A 25,822-nucleotide genomic window follows, 5' to 3' on the forward strand; every position below is an offset into this window, starting at 1 on the left:
TGGTCACTAATACATTTTAGCGACAGATTTAGAGACCAATTTATTAGCTACCAATTTGGAGACCAATCAAATTGTTTTTTCTTCTTTTAACACTAATTTTTCTAAATCTCTATACCCACACAAAAAATTAAATTCAGCGACCGATTTAGAGACCAATTATTTTTTATTTTTTAAAAAATAAACAAATTATATTTTTTTACTAATAAAATCATTTATATTATTGATTACAAAATAATATAACATTAATATTTTCTTTCATTGTAATTTATAGCATAAGTATATTTCCTTTTTTAAATCACAATAGCAATTATTATTAATTAATTATATAAAATCAAAACAGGTTAAACTCTTCATCTTATTCACCATAAACTTTCATCATCTTCATCATAAAATTTAAAAAAGTCCAAATATTTCAATATAAATTAAAATATAAAAATATGATTATGAATCTCAGCTTAAAAAAATAGATTTGGAGTGGAAGATGATCAAGAGAAAGAAGGACAAACATATCAACCAAATATAACTAAAAGGACCAATTCAAAAAAATAAAAACATAAAGAATTAATTTAGGTGAAGCTTGAGGACCACAATGAGTTTCATATTCTAAATTATAAAAATTCTAATATTTTTTTTGAATTTTTATTTTTAATAAAAATTAAATTAATTTTTATTTTTGTTAAATCAACATTGTTATGTACACATTAACGGCCACATAATATTTTTTAAATGAAACTAATAAAAAATGACATTTATGTAAATGAATTATAACTTCAAAGTTAATATTGTTAATAAGATATAAATTAAAAAAAAAGAAACTTAAACAGACATAAACAAAAATTGAGATAAATTTAAAAGGTTGATTGGTTATTTTATCCTGTCAACAAACTATTTTTAATTTAGCAGATATGATTAGTATGTTTTAAAAAAAATCTAGAGTTATGTTTATAATTTAAGAAATTATGAAGCAAGTAATCTCTTAGTTGTCCAAGTTTAAAAACTTTTCTTACCTCAATAATCTTTCAATAGGTGTTGATGTCTCGATATTCTCGAAAGTCAATTACACAATATATTATTTAATAAATCTCCTTTTGATTTTAATACCTATATATTTTGCGGAATATGTTCATATGTTTCACAACAATAAAACATTTAGAAATTGTAGCAATGATGAAAATCAAAGTTTTTATTTTGTGTTTCCTCTGTGCATTGTTTATTTTCTCTGTTGTGGCAACTGAGACATTTAAAGATGGTAAACAATATATAAATAGTTATAATGTATGCACACAGAATTGTTTTCTTATTATTCATTTATTTTAATAAAAAATGTAAGTTCATTTATTTGTAGATCGTGCAAAAGAATTAAGGAAAAGTGTTTGGAAGGGCAGCAAAGGTGGAAGTATCATGCCACTATCAACTAAGCTTGATGGTAGGCGAAGACACGTATTTGATCAGCCTACTGATCCACAAAAGCCTGAAGATGGTGAGAGAAATAAAACAAGGGACGAAAGAATGAAGGAAAAGTTAGAAAAGCAGAGGGAAAGGGAAATGAAAAGGAAAAATGAGGGGAAAGAGAAACAATAGGCCAATTCTATCTCATGCTTATGCATTAACTAATGTTGTAAAAGAAATATATAAAATACAAACATAAACAATAATCATTGCGTGAATGAGTAATGATAAGATTGATGTTGTATACCGTTCAAAAAATAATAATATTTTATATACCATGTATGATTGTGTAGGCAAACTTACTCATGTGATCTTTTATTTTTTTAATAATAAAATCGCCTCTTTAATTTTATTTAGATTTTTTAAACACAACAAATTAATTATATTTTATTAACAAATGTCAAGGTGAAAATCCATCTACCATTATTATTAATAATTTTAATTTTGGAAAGAGAAACAATAGGCCAATTATATCTCATGCTTATGCATTAACTAATGTTGTAAAAGAAATATATAAAATACAAACATAAACAATAATCATTGCGTGAATGAGTAATGATAAGATTGATGTTGTATACCGTTCAAAAAATAATAATATTTTATATACCATGTATGATTGTGTAGGCAAACTTACTCATGTGATCTTTTATTTTTTTAATAATAAAATCGCCTCTTTAATTTTATTTAGATTTTTTAAACACAACAAATTAATTATATTTTATTAACAAATGTCAAGGTGAAAATCCATCTACCATTATTATTAATAATTTTAATTTTTTACAATAAATTTTATAAAAAATAATAAAATTCATCGTCATCTTTCTTGAACATTGAAAAAAATTCTTAAATTTTCAATGAATATTAGATTTACCATACCCATCGTACAAACAAGTTTTTAAATCTGAATATAACAAATAAAAATTCAAATTATGATCATTAATGAACAAGGAGTAGAAATATGCGAAAACAAAAAATCCAAAAACATTTAAATTTATAAAAGTCAAAGAAAATAATATTACTAAACCAAATAAACGAAGTAAAAGATCGACGGACGGAATGGTCCCCCGAACTTTTATAAAGTTTTTCAATGTTATAGTATGTTATTATAATTTTTTAAAACATAGTTCTATTCAATGGTAGTAGAGGGTTGGGTGGTTTTGTTCTAAAATAAAAATTGAAAGGGATGAAGAAGGTTTAAGGAGTTGGCATAAGGAGCAAATTCCTAATTTGAATGAAAAAATCCTTTTATCTGCTTAGTTACATTCGTTATCCAAAAAATAATGCAACATCCAATGGTAGAAATTGTGGGTTTGTTGGTAACAAGAAGGTGATCCTAATTCTAAATACTTCCATGGTTTGGTGGCCAGTAAACAACGTTTGAACAGCACTACGAAGTTGGAAGTAGTGGGGGGATCAGTGGAAGGTGTGACATGGGTGTGTGGTGTAATTATGAACCACTTTGTGAATCACTTCAAATCTTGTAGGTCTGTTTCGATCGATGTGGAAAGCCTTCCATTTAAGACATATTTTGGATGATATCTTCATCACCAGAGAGTTAGTTGATGAGGCAAAGAAGAAAAGTAAGAAGTTGGTAATGTTCAAGGTTCATTTTAAAAACATATGTCTTTGTGGGATGTGATTATTTGGATGCGGTTTTGTCCAAAATATTTTTTTCGGTTTAATGGAGAGTGTGAATCATGGAGACATATTGAATGTTGTGTTTAATGAGAGCATTCCATTAGTATTAATGGAAATTTTAGTTGCTTGGAGTGGCTACTAATACACAAGTTGTTTGGTTGTTGGAAAGTAATGATGGAGCTTCAAAAGAGTATGTTTTTGGGGACATTTTTTTGGTTACTTTTTATTAAACTTACAATCTTGATTATGATTAGTTCATTTTTTTGAGTCAACAATTGGATTTTATCTTCAATTTTGCTACCTATATCTTTATTTTGTTTTCTACTCATATCCCTCAATTTTATAATATAACAAAATACTTAAAATATCTTTACATATTAATAATATTTATAGTCCTTACGTGAATTGAATTCACGTATAAATTCAATTTATGTGTCCTTACCTTAATTGAATTTATGTATATTTTATTTACGTAATTGAGATATATAAGTTTACATGAATTTAGTTCGCGTACGTATAAGTGAATTGAGTTCATTTAGGTGCAAGGGTTTTCGGCCTTCTTAAAAATCAAAAAACAAAAATTTAATAAAAAAGTCTCAATTTTTTTTTAAATAAAAGAACTCATATTTTAATATTCTTAAAACTAAAATCGATAAAATCTTATATAAATTTAACATTATCTCAACAAATATTAAAATCAATGGACATTATTTTCACTTGTAAAAGAAATATCATACAATATTAATTATATTAATTTAATAAATAATCTAATATATAAATGTAAACTAAAAAATATGAATCATACTATTTAAAATTATAAAAATAAAAAAAAGAACTTAAGCTTTTATTGAATCACAAAAGGGATATAAATAAATTTATCAAAACAACAAATAATTTCTCTTGGTAATTGCTAGTTGATACAATTTTGAGAGATTTATTGGTAAAAAAAATGTGTTTGTGAAACTTAATGATATAAATTTTTTTAAAGATGAATATTCGGCACACTTGTTTTAGCGACTTTATCCTTGAGTCGGCTCTAATATTCAATAAAATTTAAGAATTAACATGCAATACGTAGGTGAGCTCATTTTATGTAAACGTATTTGAACTCAGTTCACATACACGTGATCTCAGTTACATAAATGAAGCGTATGTAAGTTGAGTTCACCTACCATAAATTAAGTTTACGTTGAGTTAATAATGTTATTAATAGACAATGACATTTTAGGTATTTTGTTTTTACAAAAATATTAAAGGATGTGGGTAAAGCTATAAAAAAAAACCGCAACTCCAAAGTCTCCTTAAATTTTTTTTTATTAAGTCCCTAATATTAGATCCACTATCAAAATAAATTTTTTAAAGTCCCGACCAATTATTTTATATGGCTTAAGGGCTTCTAAGCCCCCAATATTTTGTTAGTTTTGAGATATTTTTTTGAAAAATTTTTGAAATTTATTTTTTTCGAAAAAAATATCGATAAAAATTAAAAAAATAATATTTTTTTTCTCAAAAATTTGTGTGAAAAATAAAAAAAATTGAAAAATTTTTTATAAAAAAAATTTATCGAAAAAAAATTATAAATTTTTTATAGCAAAAAATCGAATAAATTTATTTGTCTAATAAAAATCGATTCTTTTTTTGAAAAAGTGGACCTATATGTCCACCAAACCCACAAATTTTTAGGAGGCTTTTGAGTGTGGGGGCTTTGTTTTTTGGAGCTTTTTAAATTATAAATTTTTTTGATCCTTCCAACATGAACATGTAACCCAGGACTAATAATTAGAGAGTTTGTCAAATTGACAGCTCAATGCGTGAATTGTAAAAAGGAGAATATGTGTAGCAATATTATTTTATCTTTGTATATTTTGACGATGTAACCTTTGGATTATGTAATGAATACAAATCTTTGATGGATAATGGTCTAATACTTGTCTTGTAATTGGATGGAAAGGTGAGAACAGTGGAGGAGAGTGAAGCTCCTCCTAAACACAATAGAATAAAGAGACAAGAGCATTTTCAAAAGTGTAACCCAACATTGAATTTTCATATTGGTTCCATTAAAGATTGAATGGTTCATATTTAAGATTGTTATCTTAACTTAAAAACTAAAAGTAAAAGGCGTTTTTTAGTCATTTTGACGTCTCCAACATTGAGTTGGTTGGTGAACGAAGAATTCTTAATACTTAAAAGTTATTAATTTTTTTTCTTCTGAAATATCTATTGTGAAATCCACCTACACTACGCCAAAAATGACATTTTATAGCGCGTCTTTTATAGCGCTTATTAAACACAAGCGCTGTTGTATGATATTTTAAAAATAACGGAGGATACAACAGCGTTTTTTTGACAAGCGCTATAAAAAAACGCTGTAAAATACTTTGATTTCACATAATTAAACGACTTATTAGAGCGCTTTTTGGAAAAGCGCTGTAAAAAGGTTTTTTAAAAAAAATAAGGAGGTCTTTTACAGCGCTTTTGGACAAGCGCTTTAAAAAGTCTGTAAAAAAGCGCTGTAATAGACTTTTAAAAAATAAAATAAAGAGGTCTTTTACAGCGCTCTTTAAAAAAGCGCTGTAATAGGCTTTTAAAAGTAAAATAAGGAGGTCTTTTACAGCGCTCTTTAAAAAAAGCGCTGTAATAGGCTTTTAAAAAATAAAATAAGAAGGTATTTTACAGCGCTTTTTAAAAAAAGCGCTGTAATAGGCTTTTAAAAAGTAAAATAATGAGGTCTTTTACAGCGCTCTTTAAAAAAAGCGCTGTAATAGGCTTTTAAAAAATAAAATAAGAAGGTATTTTACAGCGTTTTTTAAAAAAAGCGCTGTAATAGGCTTTTAAAAAGTAAAATAAAGAGGTCTTTTACAGCGCTCTTTAAAAAAAGCGTTGTAATAGGCTATTAATTTTTTTTTCAGTTAAACCCTTCAATTAACATTTTATACACTACGCGAAAAATGGTATTTTACAGCGCTTTTTTTAAGCCATTTACAGTGCTTTTTCAAAAAATTAAGCGCTGTAGTATCCAGCGCTGTAAAAAGATACAACAGCGCTCTTTAAAATAAAAAAAGCGCTGTAAATCTCTTCTAAAAATGCGCTGCTTGTTGTATTAGTTTTACGGCGCTTTTTAAAAAAAGCGCTGTAATATGCATTCCTTTATTTCAATTAGATCTCTTTCTGGGATTATAACAACAATCTCCTTCATAAATCGTAATATACAGTATCCGCAGTCTATGTTGTTAGTTTGACGAGAGCACTATAAAATAAAACATATAAGTCAATAAATATTTGTGGATTGATTGTTAATGAAATTTTAAAGCCATACATTTCAAACCTTTATTAGAATCCATGTGATTTATTTGATTTTTGCTTCGACACTGTAGCACCCATTTGAGCTCGGAAAACTTGTAAAACACTATCAAATAAATGTGATTATTAGCATTAACAGACACATTATATATATATATATATATATATATATATATATATATATATAATGTGTCTGTTAATGCTAATAATCACATTTATTTGATAGTGTTTTACAAGTTTTCCGAGCTCAAATGGGTGCTACAGTGTCGAAGCAAAAATCAAATAAATCACATGGATTCTAATAAAGGTTTGAAATGTATGACTTTAAAATTTCATTAACAATCAATCCACAAATATTTAGTGACTTATATGTTTTATTTTATAGTGCTCTCGTCAAACTAACAACATAGACTGCGGATACTGTATATTACGATTTATGAAGGAGATTGTTGTTATAATCCCAGAAAGAGATCTAATTGAAATAAAGGAATGCATATTACATCGCTTTTTTTAAAAAGCGCCGTAAAACTAATACAACAAGCAGCGCGTTTTTAGAAGAGATTTATAGCGCTTTTTTTTTTTTTATTTAAAAGAGCGTTGTTGTATCTTTTTACAGCGCTAGATACTACAGCGCTTAATTTTTTGAAAAAGCGCTGTAAAATACAATTTTTCACGTAGTGCTAGACTCATAAGATATACCCACAAATTCAGCAAAGTTACAAGAGTCTTTCAGTGAACGTTTACTAAAAATTTAATGTCAAATTTATCACATTAAAAAAAAACAGAAAAGAAATAATTTGTTCTCATAAACCTAACACAAAATGTTAGGATTGACCTCGACTTAGGCTAAGTGGGCCTTTCACCAAAAAATATACATAAAAAATGGAAATAGCATCGTTTGATAGTTTGTTTCAGAAAATGTTTTTTATTTATATTTCTTGTTTTCATTCTTTTTCTTTTATAAAATCCAAAAAATTAATCTCATTTTTAAATAAAATCAAAAATTAATTATTATCTTTAATAAAATTTTAATTTTTATTAAATTAATAACTCAAATATTTAAATAAATTTATATTTTTATCTCCATAAACGACAACGTCAAATTTTATATAAATATTTTTATAGAAGGAAGACCACCTCAGGCCTTGCCCATGATCCTACAAATTTATATAAGTATTTTAATACTAAAATTTTATTATAATTTTTTATCTTTATATATTGTTTTCTAGTGAATTTTATATGAATATTTTATAATATACCTTTTTTACTCAATATATTAAACCTTATGTAAATAATAAACTTGTCATAAATATTGTAGCTTTAAAATATTACTAAATTGTATAGAGATATTATATAGATGGTTTCATACAAAATGATTTATAAAAAAGGCGTGATATAAAATACACCTTAAAAATAGAGTATATGAGAAATTGATAATAGTAAAGAGAAACTGACCACTATTAAGGGTGGGAATAGGTCAGACGAGACCAAGCTTTGAAAGACATGAGTCTGTCATACGATTTATTTTTTAGGCATAAGTCTGGCCTACGACCTATCATAAGTTTGTTTTCCGGTCTGACCTGACCTTTTTAAAAATCTGGCCTGACCTGAAAGTCTATTTAAAAGCTTTATTTACATTAAAACATTTAAATGTTCTACTAATACCACATGATATTCTCCACATACCAATACCAATGTCTATATATCTATATATATTAAACAAAAAATAATTTTTCTAACAAAATAACTTAAAAAAATCTGAAACAAACATCCTTTAAACTCTAAAAACTAATTTTTGGTTTCAAATAATAGATTTTTTATTGACTAATTAAACGGTTATCGAATATAGAACGACTACCGAATATAGAATCGTTATCGAATATGGAACGACTACTGAAATATGGAATGATTAATGACTGATTGTCTAATTGATAGAATTTAAAATAAGAAATAATATTATTAATATAATAATAAAAAATAATATTAATAAATAATAAAATATATATATATATATATGCCGGCCTGTCAGACCTAATAGACTTTTTTATAAGTCTGAGCTTGACCTATTTAAATAAATAGGCTTTTAAAAACAGCCTGAGCCTAACCTTTTTATTAAATAGGTCAGACCAAAAGTAGGTCAGGACATAGGCCTCTGACGGACGGCCTAGCCTATTCCCATTCTTAACCACTACGTTCGGAGTGTATAATAATGAGTAGGCACAGATAGTATCTTGTTTAAAAATATTAATAGCTTCAAAACTTTCAAGGTAGCTAGTTCCAAAATTCAATAATTTTTTATATTTATAAAATTAAAATATATAAACTAAATTAATAAAAAATAATTATTTGTTTATTACTTTACTATTTTCCGAAGTTATTGGTAAATAAAACTATTAATAGATGACAAATGGTGAATTGTCTTAGATATGACTGAGTATTTGTGTATTTATGATGTTATTAATGTTAAAAGATCATATCCATATGGTATAAAGAATATTAAGATATTTTTTATTTTTTATGTTTAGTCTTTATCTTTGCTTAAGTCATTTATTTATTTTTAATTTGATCTCTTAAGTGACACTTCGATCACAACATTAACCTTTATATTTTAGTTCGTTTGTATAAATATTTTTTTTAGAGATTTTATTAAAAAAATGTAACGCAACTATTACAATTTTGACGAATGAATAACAATACTAACATGACAAATATAAAAATAAATGATGCTCATATTGGTCCTTTTAAATTTTGACTAAAATACATCTACGCCTTCTAAATTTAACTCAAAGTTAATATGGCTAATGAGATATAATTTAAATGAGTAAATTATGAAGAAAAAAAAAACTTTAAAAGACATAAAGGGAACTGAGATAAATTTAAAAGGCTAAAAGTTTATTTTAACCTATCAATAACTTTTTTTAACTACATATAATTATTATGTATTTTCAGAAATCTAGAATTATGTTTATAATTAAAGAAATTATCAAACACCTTAACTTACTTCAATAATCCTTCAATGGCTCAATAGGTGTTGATGGTTCAATATTCTCGAAAGCCAATTAAACAATATTATTATTTAATAAATTTCTTTTTTCATTTCATACCTATTTATCTTGTCGATTGAATTTATATGTTCCACAACAATTAAAATCTTAGAAAGTGTAGCAATGATGAAAATCAACGCTTTTATTTTGTGTTTCTTTTGTGGATTGTTTCTTTTATCTCTTGTGGCAAGTGAGACATCCAAAGATGGTAAACAATATACAAATAGTTATCATGCATGTACACATAATTACTTTCTTATTATATAATTAATTTAATAAATATTATAATTTAATTTATTTGCAGGTTATGCAAAAGACTCAAAGAAAAATGTTTTGGTAGATAAGTTTGATGGTGGCCGAAAACTGAAGCTAGCACGACCTCCTAAGCCTGAAGTTGATGCAGGAAAGAAAATATGGGACGAAAGGTTGAAGGAAAAGCAAACAAGATTGATGGAAAGGCAAAGGGAAAAGGAAAAGGAAAAGGAAAGGGAAAGGTCGAAACATAGACCATATGAAGATTAAGCCTAAGGATTCAAAGATCGACTTCGTTAAAAATTAGATGCATAAATTATCACACGCTTATAAATTAAGTAATGTTGTAAAAGAAATATAAAATCAAACATAGACTATCTTTATTGTGGGATTGCGTGAATCAATAGTAATAAGATCGGTATTGTATACCCTTCAAAAAATATTGATGTTTTATATGGGTTTTTTTTAATACCCTAATTTTAAGAAAATAATACTAATATATTATTTTCTTTTGAAAATTATATACTAAACTATCCTATTTTTTTACTTAGTTAGAAGTCGCTATTTGCAAATGCGATTTTTATAACGAAATTCGAGTTTGTAATGACGACTTTCTTAAGAATTTGTTTTTTCGTTTTTATATTTTTTTCTCCAAATCGTCTTTCAAAATGACGACTTTCTGAAGATACATAGAAGTCGTCTTTTGGAATGGCGACTTTAAAATACATAAAAAAAAAAATCCTTAAAAAAGTCATCATTGCAACGAAGTCGACTTCTAACTAAGTAAAAAAAAAGGGACACTTTGATATATAATTTTCAAAAGAAAATATATTGATAATTTAAAAAAAAAATTGGGTTATTAAAATAAAAAAAACCCGTTTTATATACCATGCATAATTGTTTAAGCAAAAATACACATGTGATAATTTATTTTCTCATTTAGATTATTTACTTTTAATACATGCATAACTAATTAATAATTTTTAATTAACAAATGTCAAGGTGAAAATCCATCTAGAATTATTATTAATAATCTAAATTTTTTAAAATATTTTTTTAATAAAAATAATGAAATTCATCGTTATATTCCTATAACCTAGAAAAAAAATCTCAAGTTTTCAATAAATATTAGATTTACGAAACCCATTAGACAAACAAGTTTTTTAAATCTGAAACTAAGAAATAAGAATTCAAATTTATGGTCATTAATGAACATAAGTAGAAATATGCTAAAACCAAATATTCCATCGCACAAAATAAAATTATCAATACGCAAAAAATGACATTTTATAGCGCGCCTTTTATAGCGCTTAATAAATACAAGCACTGTTGTATAATACACGTAAAAATAACGAAGGCTACAACAATGCTTTTTTGACAAGCGCTGTTGTAGGGTTATATAGGGTCACACAGCGCTTACACATAATGTTTACAAGACTTTTATAGCGCTTTCTCAAAAGCGCTGTAAATTGAAGCGCCCTCACATAATGTTTTACAGCGCTTTAAACACAAGCACTGTAAAATATAGCGCTCCCACCTTATGTTACGTAGCTTTTAAAGTGCTTGTTTGACAAGCGCTGTAAAAGCCTTGCGGTTTCACATAATTAAAGGACCTATTCGAGCGCTTATTACACAAGCGATGTAAAATCATTCACTTTAAATAAAAATCATTTACTTTAAATAAATAAAAACAAATTTAAAACACATTTACGAACCCTCATCTCCTCTACTCTGAGAACCCTCATCTCCTCTACGTACTGCGCGACCATCTACTGCTCCTCCTTTATAAAAAATTGGATACTTTGTCTCAGGTACTGTATTTATTATTTTGTTGTTGTCACTAAAACTAATAAATTGTTACATAATAAATTATATAAAATTTATTCTTTTTTGAAATTTGTTGATTTGTTCTGTTTTGAAATCAGACTTGGACCTTGATTTCCATTTTCCAATATTAGATATGGGTACCATATATTGGTATAATGTTATCAATAGTTTATTATTTGTGTAACTGCATTTATATAGGTCATATAATATGGACCGGAAATGGATGTCTGTCAATCGATTGTCAAAAGAGTATGAAAATAGAGTGAAAGAGTTTGTTGAGTTTGCATTGAAAAATGCAAAAGATCCAAATAGAGTCGTTTGTCCTTGTTTAAAATGTTGTTTTGGAAAACATGTTAGAGAAGATGAATTGGAAGGACATTTAGTATGACATGGAATTGATCAAAGCTATACATGTTGGATAAGACATGGTGAGAAAAAAAAAAAAAGGAAACATTAATTTTGAGAATGGTTCGACATATGGTTCAACTAATTTCGACACAGATACATATGAGCCGGACCGAGTTGAGGAGATTGCAAAAGCAATTGAAGATCTTCGGGATTCTCCTAAAATGTTTAAGAGTTTGTTGAGTGATGCAAAGAAACCATTATATAATGGTTGTACTAAATTCACAAGATTGTCGGTGATATTAAAGTTGTACAACTTAAAAGCGAATAATGGATGGTCTGATAAAAGCTTCACATAATTATTAACACTCTTAAAAGATATGCTGTCAGATGATAATGAACTTCCCAATCGATCCTACGAGGCTAAACGAATTTTGTGTTCTATTGGCATGAGTTACGAAAGGATTCACGTGTGTCCTAACGATTGCATTTTATTTCGAAATTAATATAAATTACTAAAGGCGTGTTCGAAATGCAATGTCTCTCGATATAAGAAGAAAGAATCTACTCCAGCAAAAGTCCGTGTGGTATTTTCCTATAATACCAAGATTTAGGCGCATGTATCGCAGTGAAGAAGATTCAAAACACTTGACATGGCATGCAGATGAAAGAATTAGAGATGGAAAGTTTCGACACCCTGCAGATTCTCCACAATGGGCAAAAATTGATCACGAGTATCCTGAATTCGGGATAGAGTCAAGAAATCTACGACTTGCACTTTCTACTGATGGAATGAATCCACATGGTCTTCAAAGTATCTCACACAACACGTGGCCTGTGATTTTGTTGATTTATAACCTACCTCCATGGTTATATATGAAGCGTAAGTTTACGACGTATACTTGACTCCATTAATTGAAGATTTAAAAAATATGTGGGAGACAAGTGTGGAAGTTTATGATGGGTATAAGAAAGAATGTTTCAATTTGAGGGCTATGTTGTTCGGCACAATTAATGATTTTCCAGCATATGGTAATTTATCAGGATATAGCATTAAAGGTCACTGTGCATGTCCTATATGTGAAGAGAGTACAAATTGGATGCGGTTGAAACATTGTAAGAAGAATGTATTTCTTGGACATCATAGATTTTTACCTTATAGTCATCAGTATCGTGGGTGGAGAAATGCATTCAATGAAAAATCAGAGGAAGGTAAAGCTCCTTTAGCACGACTGGATATCAAATACTTGAAAAAGTACAAGGTTTGACCAATAAATTTGGCAAAACATTTGCGGGAGTGCTAGTCAAAACTTGGTGGAACAAAAAGTCAATTATCTTTGAATTGCCATATTGGAAGTCATTGTATATAAGACATTTCCTCGATGTGATGCATATTGAAAAAAAATATATTTAATAGTGTTATTGGTACATTACTTAATGTTCCAGGAAAGTCTAAAGATGACATCAATGCAAGATTAGACTTGGTCGATATGGGAATAAGAAATGAATTGAGTCCCGTAAAGAAAGCAAATCGCACATATCTACCTCCTGCTGCTCAAACTCTATCTAGAAAGGAAAAAATTGTTTTATGTAAATTTCTACACGAAGTTAAAGTTCCAGAAGGATACTCTTCGAACATTAAAAATTTGGTTTGTATGAAAGACCTCAAGTTAAAAGGTTTGAAGACCCATGATTGTCATATTATAATGGAGCATTTGCTACCAATAGGTATACGTTCCATTTTACCTGAAAAAGTTCGACTAGCCTTAACTAGATTATGTTTCTTCTTCAGGGAAATTTGTAGTAAAGTGATCGATCCTCAGAAATTACCGACATTGCAGAGGGAAATTGTTGCTACTTTGTGTGAGCTTAAAATGTATTTCCCACCCTCGTTTTTTGATATAATGGTTCACCTTACTGTTCATCTTGTTAAGGAGACACAACTTTGTGGGCCAACTTATATGAGATGGATGTATCCGATATAACAATATATGAAAATATTAAAAGGGTACGTAAAAAGTAGAAGTCGACCATAAGGTTATATTGCTGAACGGTACATTGTCGAAGAAGCTGCTGAATTTTGTACAGAATATCTGTCCAATGTTGAATTCATAGGGCTTCTCATGTCTCGTCATTCGGGAAGAATATCAGGAGAAGGGATAATTGGAAGGAGACTACTGACTATATCAAGGACAGAATGGGAGCAGGCACAATTGTATGTTCTGCACAATGATGATGAAGTTCAACCGTATGTTACAATACACCTGGATCAGTTATGTAGTTTGAACATGAATAGGAATCAAAATTGGATAACCTGAGAGCACAATCGAAGTTTTATACCAAAGAACAAGATGATCAAACCACTATGCAAAATAGCGGAGTCACTCTCGTAGTTGAAGCGATGCATGTCTCAAGTGAAAAAGACAAAAACTCAATATATGTAAATCTATCATATTTTGGGGTTATCGAGCGCATATGGGAGTTGGACTACATAGTGTGTCATGTTCCCATATTTGGTTGCAAGTGGGTCAGACCACTATGCAAAATAGTGGAGTCACTCTCGTAGCTGAAGCGATGCATGTCTCAAGTGCAAAAGACAAAAACCCAATATATGCAAATCTATCATATTTTGGGGTTATCGAGCGCATATGGGAGTTAGACTACACAATGTTTCGTGTTCCCATATTTGGTTGCAAGTGGGTCGATAATAATAATGGCGTTCGGATTGATGAGTCAGGATTCTTGCTTGTCGATTTTAATAGAGTGGGATACAAAGATTAGCCTTTTATTTTAGCGTCGCAAGCTCAACAAGTGTTTTATGTCACTGATCCTACTGATAATAAATGGTATGTTGTCATACCGACCAATAAAATAAGTGATGATAACAATAATGATGAAGATGTTGGTATTGATATTTTATTTGCAACATCACAACCACATGAAATTGATTCAACTGATGATGGTTTATATCTTAAAGATGATCATGATGAGGGAATTTGGATTAAGCCATCGTTTCGTTCGTTAATGGACAAACAAATGTGGATCACACCAGGAAAAGAAGAAGGGCATCTTAATGTGTTTAATTGTTTTATATAAGCCATGTAATCTGAACTGAGTTCATGTAATTTAATTGTTTGATCTGCCAGAATTGAGCATTTTAGTATTTAGTTTGAACTGTATTTGATACTAAGTTCATGTAATTTAAGTGTATGTTTGACATGCCATAACTGATTTCCGGCTTATATTGAACTTGAAAAAGCTTTGTTTGAGTACTGGGAGTTTATCGTGAACTTGAATTGATCATCCCAATATGAGCTGATCATGTAATTTAGCATTGATATATATATATATATAGCGCTTTTGTCCATAAGCGCTATAAAAGCCTTTAAAAAAAATAAGGAGGTCACAAAGCTTTGTTTTATAAAAAGTTAAAAGGGTCTTTTAAAGCGCTTGTTGCCAAAGCGCTGTAAAAAGCTTTTAAAAATAAAATAAGGAGGTCTTTTACAGCGCTTTGGCAATAAGCGTTGTATAAGACATTTAAAAAAACAACCCTATTACATAAGAAAACAAAGAGGTCTTTTAAAGCGCTGTAAAAGGCTTCTAAAAAATAAAATAATGAGGTCTTTTACAGCGCTTTGGCAATAAGCGCTGTATAAGGCATATAAAAAAACAACCCTATTACATAAGAAAACAAATAGGTCTTTTAAAGCGCTTGTTGCTAAAGCACTGTAAAAGGCTTCTAAAACAACACTGTAATAGGGTTTTAAAAAATAAAATAAGGTTGTTTTTTTACAACGCTCTTTCGAAAAAGCGTTGTAATAGGGTTTTATATATAACTGAAAATCGTTTCAGTTTCCTCTTCATTATGTAAACTTCACTACGCTAGTGTCCTCCTCCTCTTCATTGTTCTTCTCATTGCGAACCCTATCAACTGTGTTATTATCCCTACGAACCATATTGCCACTATCATCTCCATTTCTAACCGTCTCCATCTGTGTTATTATCCCTACGAACCATCTCTTCTCATTGAAATACATAACCCTCATTACGTATTTCTGCGAATCATACTCTGTCCTACGAACCGTTCGTATTTCTGTGCATTCTCGGTGTTCCTTCTCCTACGAACCGTACGTATTTATTTTCACTATTCAGATATTGTATTTATTAAGTTTTTGTTGTCACTAAAATGCATGTTGAACTTATACTGCTACATACTTAGACTACTGCACGTTGATCTTGTTGAAGTTATACTGAACTGCATGTTGAACTTGTTGTAGATAAATAGATACCAACAAGGATTTAGATCGTCAAAATGAGGAAGTTGTCAACACTAAGACTTATGAAAATGAAATCAAATGTGGTGCAACCATCATGCAAAATGTTATAAAAGCAAGGAGTAGTGGCATAAAATTTGAGGTATACTATACTTTGTTTGCTGTTTATTTATTATCTTTTTTGAAAGCATGAACTTACTATATGAGTTTATTAGGTTGGATGGAATGAGAGTGGTCAACCAATTGACCCCAACAGTTCCATGTTTGTAAGTTATATTGGGGCTGTTGTTCGTCAGAATATCGCCATCACAATTGACGATTGGAGAGATAAGGGGTTGAAGGACCCGAAAGATATATTGTGGACTGATATACAAGTAACTTTTTTGATCCACTTTTTTGTTACTTATAATTTTTTCCATTGAAATATTTTACTCAAACTATATCTTTATTTCGTTTGCAGACTGCTTTTGCTGTTGACGAGGTGAGAAAGACTTACATGTTGAGAGTTGCTGGGAAAATACCCCAGGGTTTTAGATCTCACCTCTCAAATTGCTATCTAAAAGACCGTGAAGGAAATATGAATGCTGAAGCTCCAAAAACATATAAACATTATATACCAAATGAAGAATGGAGCGCATTTATAGCAAAACGTTCAGACCCCGCGTTTGTGGTAAGTGGTTAATTTATTAGCATTTGTGTTTTATTATTCATATTCATAGCGTATTTTAAATTTTTACACGATTGTTATTTTTTTATATAGAATATAAGAAAGGAAAATCGCGAGAGGGCAAAAAATCTGACGCGCCCATACAAAAAATCTCGTATGGGATATGCACGTCTAGAGCAAAAACTTGTAAGTAATTAAACATCACTTTTATATAATGTGGTACATTATAAACTATAGTTTCTAACTAATATTTTGTTTATGATCTTAACGAATAGCTACAAGACACCGAATCCGATCAACCGTTGGGTCGTCATATCTTGTGGAAGGAAGCTCGTGTAAATACAGATGAAGTGGTTGATAACGAAAATGTTCAAAAAGTAATAGAACTTTGTGTAAGTATTTATCACTTTAATATTGTATTTTAAAAATGATATTGAACTTATCTTTTTAATCCTACGTGTATTTTAGGAGAATCTTGAACAAAGTTCGGAAAATCATGAGGACAACAAAGCTAGTTGCAGGGACATTCTCGGTAAAGTATTTAATGTTCCTGAATATTCCGGTCGCGTGATGGAGAAATGATTTGGTGTAACTCCTAAAAGCTATTTTTCACAAGAGAAGCGCCAAAATCCATCTAATGAGGAAGTATTAGAGAAGCTCAAATTCCTATCAGAGCAAGTAGCACTCTTGGTGAAGAGGAATAAAGACAGACAACTTTCGGATCAGCTCCAACGTAAAATACAAATGGAGAGTGAAAACGCGAGTTGCAACATTGGTTTCAAAAGTCTTCCCGAGGTAATTAATTACTTAATAAAATAAGAAATTCGTTCAACCTAATTGTTTCACATACTTATGTATTAACCATTGATTTAAGGTGTCACTCCTTGCGTGTTGTACTTATCCTCTCCTACTCATCGCAAGGTCGGAAAAGGAATATTGTACAATACTTTGGGAGAAGGATTGCACAACAAATCGATCCCTGCGGGCCATGTCAAAGTATCACCAGTTATTGCTTTGGAACCAAATGCACCGTGCCTATACCGAACAACGATACCTCTTTGAGCTCGAAAAACTTGTAAAGCACTATCGAATAAATAAATGTGATTATTATAGCATTAACACACACACACACACACACACACACACATATACATAAATAATGTGTTTGTTAATGCTATAATAATCACATTTATTTATTCGATAGTGCTTTACAAGTTTTTCGAGCTCAAAGTGGTGCTACAGTGTCGAAGCAAAAGTCAAATAACATCACATGAATTTCAATAAAGGTTTGAAATATATTTATTGACTTATATATTTTATTTTATACTGCCCTCGTCAAACTAACAACATCGATTGTGGGTACTATATATTGCGATTCATGAAGGAGATTATTGATATGAATCAAACTATAATCACATAACCGGTACGATATTTTCATTATTTGATTTTCATATATAAACTATGTATATATTTGATTCTAACGTATTTATGTTCAATTTTTATATGCACAATACTTTGACAATTCCAGTCCTACATACTGTGAAAGAGATCTAATTGAAATAAAGAAAGACTGGTGTCAATATGTGATTGAAATGAAAATTATTTGATTTGTTGGAAAATGGCACGCTGCAAGGGATAGTTATATGAATATATGGTAGTTCTGTTCTGTATAGTTCTGATAGTTATATGTATATGAATAGGGCACATTTGAAAAGTTGTGAATATGTAGTTATATGAATATGTATATAGTTATGTGTTGTTGTCAATATGTGAGTATGTATATGAATATGTTGTGAATTGATTGTGTAAATATGTAAAATTATAAAGTTAAATTATAAAGTTATATAGTTTTGTTGTTGTGTACTGATTGTGAACTGATTCTGGATGAAAATGATTTTGGAAAAAAAATTAAAAGACAGCGCTTTCTAAAAAAATGGCATAAAAAACCAAAAAACGCTTTTTAAATATTCTATTTACAACGTTTTTTAATAAAACTAAAAGAAGAATACACCTTTTACAACGCTTTTTCAAAAAAGCGTTGTAATAGGTGCATAATAATGCATCTATTGTTTGCACCTTTTACATCGTTTTTTGAAAAAGCGCTATAAAACGAGCATAACAAGCGCGCAATATGTCTACCTATTTTATGGTGTTTTTTTATTTTAAAAAGCGTTGTTCTATCTTTTTACAGCGCTAGATGCTAAAACGCTTATTTTTTTTAAAAAAAGCGCTGTAAATGACTTAAAAAAAGTTGTAAAATAAATTTTTCGCGTAGTGTATTCACCCACTAAACTATTTGAATTATAAAGATCAAAGACTAAGCCATTCGAATTTGTCGAAAATACATTTGAATTTGTAAAGAAAATAGCATTACTCAACCCAATAAACTAAGCAAAAGATTCAAGGACCGAGCTAGAGTGGGACCGCTAGAGGAAGACCGGAGACATAAGCCATTATGTATGATAAAATGTTGGGTGGAGGAGAGAAAGTTTTTATCTCCTTTGTTTGCATTCATTATAAAAATAATAAAGCAACATCCAATGGCAAAAATCAAGGGTTTGTTGTAACAACAAGGTGATTCTAATTCTAAATACGTCTATAGTTTGGTAGTGGAGACATTACTGAAAATAGTGTGTGGTGTAAATCAATTCAAATCTTGTAGGTGTAATACCCTAATTTTTTATTATAATATTTTAGTAATATTATGATAAATTATATTATATATGTAATTATTGAAGTGTGATGAGTTTTACATATTATTTTAATAATTTATCTAAATTATTATTATTAAATAAATTTATTTTGTTTATGAAAAAAAATAATAAAGTAAAAATAAAAATGAAATAACACATAAATGTGTGTAGGTCGCTACATTAGCCTTTTGCTACACTACTAACTATAGTTATATACATATATTGGATCCACTAACTAAATATGTATAAATATAAAAGCAAACTGCTATTTGCCAGGATTACATATTCCAAAAAGGAAGAGAAGAAATTGTCGATATTGTTACAGTTAACTTGTACGATAACAAGGTGAGTGTATTTGATATTTTTACAAATTTTATATTTTAGTATCTTTACTAATTTCTACCTTATTGTTTTATAACTAAGTTTTAATTTCATTAGAATTTTATATTAATTAAATTGATGATTTGCTCATGGAATTGACATAAATTATATAAGGTGTTGGTTGATTTAATTTCGTTAAATGTTTGATATTTGATATTAATATGATATTGGATGTCGAATGAATTTGATGCATTTGTTTGATTAGACGAGTTTATGTGAGGTGATGATAAAATATGAATGTATTGTATGATATAAGTCTATGTGATGATGATGATGATGTACAATTGATGATAGTGATGTTATCAAGTGATAAATTTGTGTGATGATGATGTATGATTGATGATAGTGATGTTATAAAATCGTGATAAGTTTATGTGATGATGATGTGTGATTGATGATAGTGATGTTATAAATTTGTGATAAATTTTTTGAAGTAACTTCATAGTTGATAAAATAATGATGATTCCAACTTGTGTGGAATTGACATAAATTATATAAGGTGTTGGTTGATTTAATTTCGTTAAATGTTTGATATTTGATATTAATATGATATTGGATGTCGAATGAATTTGATGCATTTGTTTGATTAGACGAGTTTATGTGAGGTGATGATAAAATATGAATGTATTGTATGATATAAGTCTATGTGATGATGATGATGATGTACAATTGATGATAGTGATGTTATCAAATTGTGATAAATTTGTGTGATGATGATGTATGATTGATGATAGTGATGTTATAAAATCGTGATAAGTTTATGTGATTAATGTGATATTGGATGTCGAATGAAATTTGATGCATTTGTTTGATTAGACGAGTTTATGTGAGGTGATGATAAAATATGAATGTATTGTATGATATAAGTCTATGTGATGATGATGATGATGTACAATTGATGATAGTGATGTTATCAAATTGTGATAAATTTGTGTGATGATGATGTATGATTGATGATAGTGATGTTATAAAATCGTGATAAGTTTATGTGATGATGATGTGTGATTGATGATAGTGATGTTATAAATTTGTGATAAATTTTTTGAAGTAACTTCATAGTTGATAAAATAATGATGATTCCAACTTGTGCTAAAGATTGTGCTCTTCATGGAGTAGTCTAGGCCAATGAGGGGAGAAAATAGGTGTTGATAATTTTTGAAGTGAAGATTATTTTGTCATCATATAGGTAGGGTCTGCATAACATTACATTTTTGTGTGATTATTTTGTTGTGATTAATGTGTTTTAAAAGTGATAATAGTTTATCTTAGATGATTTGATGCATATTATAACGAGATAATGATTTTACTTGAGTGACTTTGATGTTATAATATGACATTCTTTCATTAAGTATTTTGATATATCATGATGTGTTACGATACGGTCTATTATATTATTTATGTGTTTTTCTTATTTATATTATACTATCAATATGATTTTGAAACTCACCTCATTCGTTGTTTGTATTTGACTGACTTGACCTTGTGTTTGACTAACTTGACCTTGTGTTTGTGCAATCGAAGTTATTAATATTACAGGAAAATAAGTCTTAAAATTTAAGTTTGAGAAAAGATCCGCTCTAATAGCTGATATCGTGAATAAGAGTTGTAATTGATATTTTACTTATTTAATTAGAAACGACTTTTGGTATGAAAATCTTATAAGTACTAGTAAGTTTTTCGAATTAAATTTAGAAATTATAGTTAAATAAAGTTAATTGATCGAGATTGCATCATCTGTATTTTGATAAATATAATATTCTAAATAACTCACAAAAGTTTTTTTTTCTTTGAAAGAGTTTTATTTATGCGCTACAAATATTTATCAATTTAATGTGAGAATGTGTGTCTTGGTCGAGAAAAAGTGATTTAGAAGTTCGAAGTTTAAAACTATCCGATTTAGCTCTATTGAGTAAACAAGGGTGAAGATTAAAAATTGAATTTGGGAGATTTTATGATTTAAAGTGCTTTCTCATAAAATGGTTGCGGGGAGGAGACTTAAACTCATTATGGTGGAGGGATATTTTTCTTTGGCAGAATATAGTGTTGGGGGTTTGAGGATAACGTGGTTAAGGAGGTGGGAAATGGGATGACACCTTTTTTGTATGGATCTTAGATTAGGAGACTTTTTAGTGGGACATTGGATAAAAATAAAAAAGTAGTTAATACGGTATCGAGGAAAAGTATTTAGATATATTTTTAATAGATTAGTAAATTAATATGTTCACAAAAATAAAAATTTTAATTTTTATATTTAACTTGATATTTTAAAAATTTAATTTTATATGACATTATGTTTTAATTTTTTTGATAATAATATATTTAAATTTTAAAAAAAATAAATATAAAATAACATCATTAAATTACTAAAACAATAGAAAATTTATGAATTGGCATAAAATATAAAATCTAATATATAGTAGTAATAATAATAATAATAAAATATATTACTTATATTTATTTAAATAAGTCAATTTAATAAATCAGAAAATTATTTTATGACTTATAATATAATTTTTTTTTTTCGAAATCTTGTTCGGCCTAGGCATGTCGTAGGCATAGGACCTTTATTGGACGGCATGATAATCCCTAGTGGTATAAAGGAAAACAACAAGGGAATTAAGCCTAAGGATTCAAGGAATAGCTCCATTGAAAACTAAATGCATAGCATATATCTGATGCTCATACAATAACCAATGTTGTAAAAAATGTAAATTAAAACATAAACTATAATCATTGTGTGAATAAATAATAGTAAGAATGATGTTGTATACCCCTTCAACGCATGAATATGCTAAAACAAAAGATCACATCACATAAAATTACTCACCTGAATACTAAATCAATTGAACTAATATAGGTCAAATACTTCCGTTCGAGTTTGTCAAAAAAAAGTTAAAAATTTGTAAGGAAAATAAAATTACTCAACCAAATAAACTAAGGAAAAGACCCAAAGACAGAGCTAGAGAGGGGACCACCACAGGCCATGCCCATAGTCCATAAACTTTTATAAATATTACTTGTATGTTATTATAAATTTTTTGTAAGTCATGAGCCTCTTTGATTTAATTGCCAAACACACAATACATATGAAATATTTGATTGATCTAATATTTTGATTTGAGAAATATTTCAGGCAAACAAGAAGACACCATACACTTGGAACAATAGCTTGCAACTCAAGGAATCAACCAAAGTTGGAGGATGCACTTGAGAAAGACGCAACAATGTATATTGTTATTAGGTGTCTTAGTAATAAGTTTAGTAGACTAATCACTATGGTCTCACACTTAAGCCCTTGCCAATGAATATAAATCAATCAACAAATAAGTCAATTGATGAATCGATTGATAAATCGATTGTCTGACTCAGAACAAGTGTTTTCACTACATCAATCGATTGGGCAATCGATTGGTTAAAATGTTTTTAGTGAAACCTGAGTTCTGGGATAACCTCAATCGATTGGACAATTCATTGAGCAATCGATTTTGCAAGAAACAGAAACAACCAGTTATGGAATCAATCGATTGACAAATCGATTGTGACCAAGTTTTAAAATCAGGAATAAGTTCTGTGATGCAACAAATCGATTGGGACATCAATTAATTTAGTTTTCTTAAACTTCAAGTTTGAAGCAATCGATTGCACATAATCATTTATCAGAACTATGTTAAATAAATCGATTGGCAAATAGACTTTGACAAAATAGCTGAGGTTCTGTAACAAGCACAATCGATTGGCAAATCGATTGACGTTTATGTCTGAGCCACTTTGATCAGCTCAATCGATTGGAAAATCGATTGATGGAAAAGTCTGATTCACTGTGATCAGCACAATCGATTGACGAATCGATTGAAGCCATTTTTGAGTTACAGAAAGGATCCAATTCAATGCCAAATCGATTATGACTGCGATTATGAAGTCGACTGAGCAATCGATTGTTTTGATCTCGCTGTTGGAACAAAACACCCACAATCGATTACTCAATCGATTCTGATAAAGTCATAGTATCAGTTCTGATTTATGTATTAAAAGAATCGATTGGCAAATCGATTCATGCTTATATAGTTCAAGATTCAAGAAAAACAAGACCTGCGAAAATCTATTAGGCAATCGATTAAAGCTTTAAAAAAATCGATTAGGCAATCGATTGTCTTGGCATTTTCTTTGAATATATATAAGCTGATTCAATCACTTTTGAAAAGAACTTTTGCATAACTTTTGATAATCTTTTGGAAAACTTTTCACAACCTTTGATCAACCTTGATAAACACTTTTGTAGAAAATTTTTACAATCACACAAACATTCATTGCCCAAATACCTTTTGTGTGAGAACCAATTTAGTGATTGAGTCAAAAGTTTTAATACTTCTTGAATTCTTTGTAAACTACAATTCTTTGTAACCGACGATTCAGAAAATCCAGTTTGGAAACTGGTGGTTATCTTCGTTGTTGAGAGGACTCATCAAGAAGAAGCTTGACTGTGATCTTGGAAGAGTTTGTAGAGGAACTCTGGGATACAGTGGTCGCCAAATAGAATAGAGAGAGAGTTTTAAGATTGATAGGCCGAGAGCGCTGGAACATCTGTAAAACACTCTAAGATTCTATTGAAAAGGCCGAAATCGTTTAATTTCGGGACTGGACGTAGGTCGTCTAACAGACGGCTGAACCAGGATAAAATCGTGGTGTACTACTCTCTATCCCTTATCTCTCTTTACTTTTCATGTTCATCTTGTATGCGATCTTTAATTTCCGCTGTGTATAATCTGTATGAATCTTGCATTGTTAATATAGGAATTAAAATTGAACACGTTGGATTTGATCTTAATTCTCTTATCTTTAATCAAAAGAAGTCATATTTTTCCAACAATTGGCATCAAGAGCCTAACTTTTTTAGAGAAAAACTCATAAAAGAACATGACTTCTTTAGATTTCCTAGGAGAAGGGGCATCTCTAACCAGACCCCCTGCCTTTAATGGTACAACATACATGTACTGGAAAGATAGGATGCTCATCTTTCTAGAAGCATGCGGACTGGACATCTTAGAGGCAGTGGAGAATGGTCCCTACGTGCCTAAGCTTGCAGGCACTGAGGGATCATCCATCATCATCAAACCAAGATCTGATTGGTCTGATGATGACAAAAAGAAAGTTGGTTACAATGCTAAGGCCAAGAATATTATAACATCTGCTTTGAGTGCAGAAGAATTCTTTAGGGTGTCAAACTGCAAATCTGCAAAGGAAATGTGGGATACTATTCAGGAAACACATGAAGGCACCACAGATGTAAAAAGGGCCAGAACAAATACTCTCATGCATGAGTATGAATTGTTTAACATGAAGAAGGATGAATCAATCAGTGATCTGCAGACAAGATTCACACACATCATCAACAACCTTCATGCCCTAGGAAAAGTTGTAGACAACGAACAACAAATTGGAAAAGTAATGAGGTGTTTGACTAGAGAATGGCAGCCCAAAATCACTGTCATTGCTGAATCAAAGGATCTAGCAAATATGAAATTTGCAACATTATTTGGAAAGCTCAGGGAACATGAGATGGAATTGCACAGATTGAATGAGTCAGAACAACCTACCAGGAAAAGCAAAGGACTTTCACTAAAGGCTCAGACTCACAAAGCAAAATCTGAACCAGATACTGAGGATTCAGAAAGTGAATCTGATGAAGAGCCTGAGATAGGTATGTTGGTCAGAAAGTTCAAGAAATTTCTGAAAAAGAAAGGAAGGCAGTCAAGAAAACCACAAAATTCAAAGACTAAAGGCTTCAGCAAAAGTGATACCAATGATAGCAAAGTCATAACTTGCTATGAATGCGGTAAAACTGGACACATCAGATTTGAGTGTTATAAACTGCAAAACAAAAACAAGGCTGTGAAGACTAAAGGAAAGGATCAACAACATTCAACAAAGAGAGCTTACGTTTAGGGATGGCAA

The 25,822-nt window shown here is 29.5% G+C and overlaps 1 long non-coding RNA gene across 1 annotated transcript; it reads left to right on the forward strand.

The window, feature by feature from the left end:
* Positions 1–1,042: 1,042 nt before the first annotated feature.
* On the forward strand, positions 1,043–1,731 carry LOC105851659 (uncharacterized). The gene is made up of 2 exons (XR_012161819.1): positions 1,043–1,249; positions 1,346–1,731. It is a non-coding gene; the product is annotated as an uncharacterized lncRNA (long non-coding RNA).
* Positions 1,732–25,822: the final 24,091 nt, after the last annotated feature.

The sequence above is a fragment of the Cicer arietinum genome, chromosome 2 (assembly GCF_000331145.2).
Source record: "Cicer arietinum cultivar CDC Frontier isolate Library 1 chromosome 2, Cicar.CDCFrontier_v2.0, whole genome shotgun sequence".
NCBI lineage: Eukaryota > Viridiplantae > Streptophyta > Magnoliopsida > Fabales > Fabaceae > Cicer > Cicer arietinum.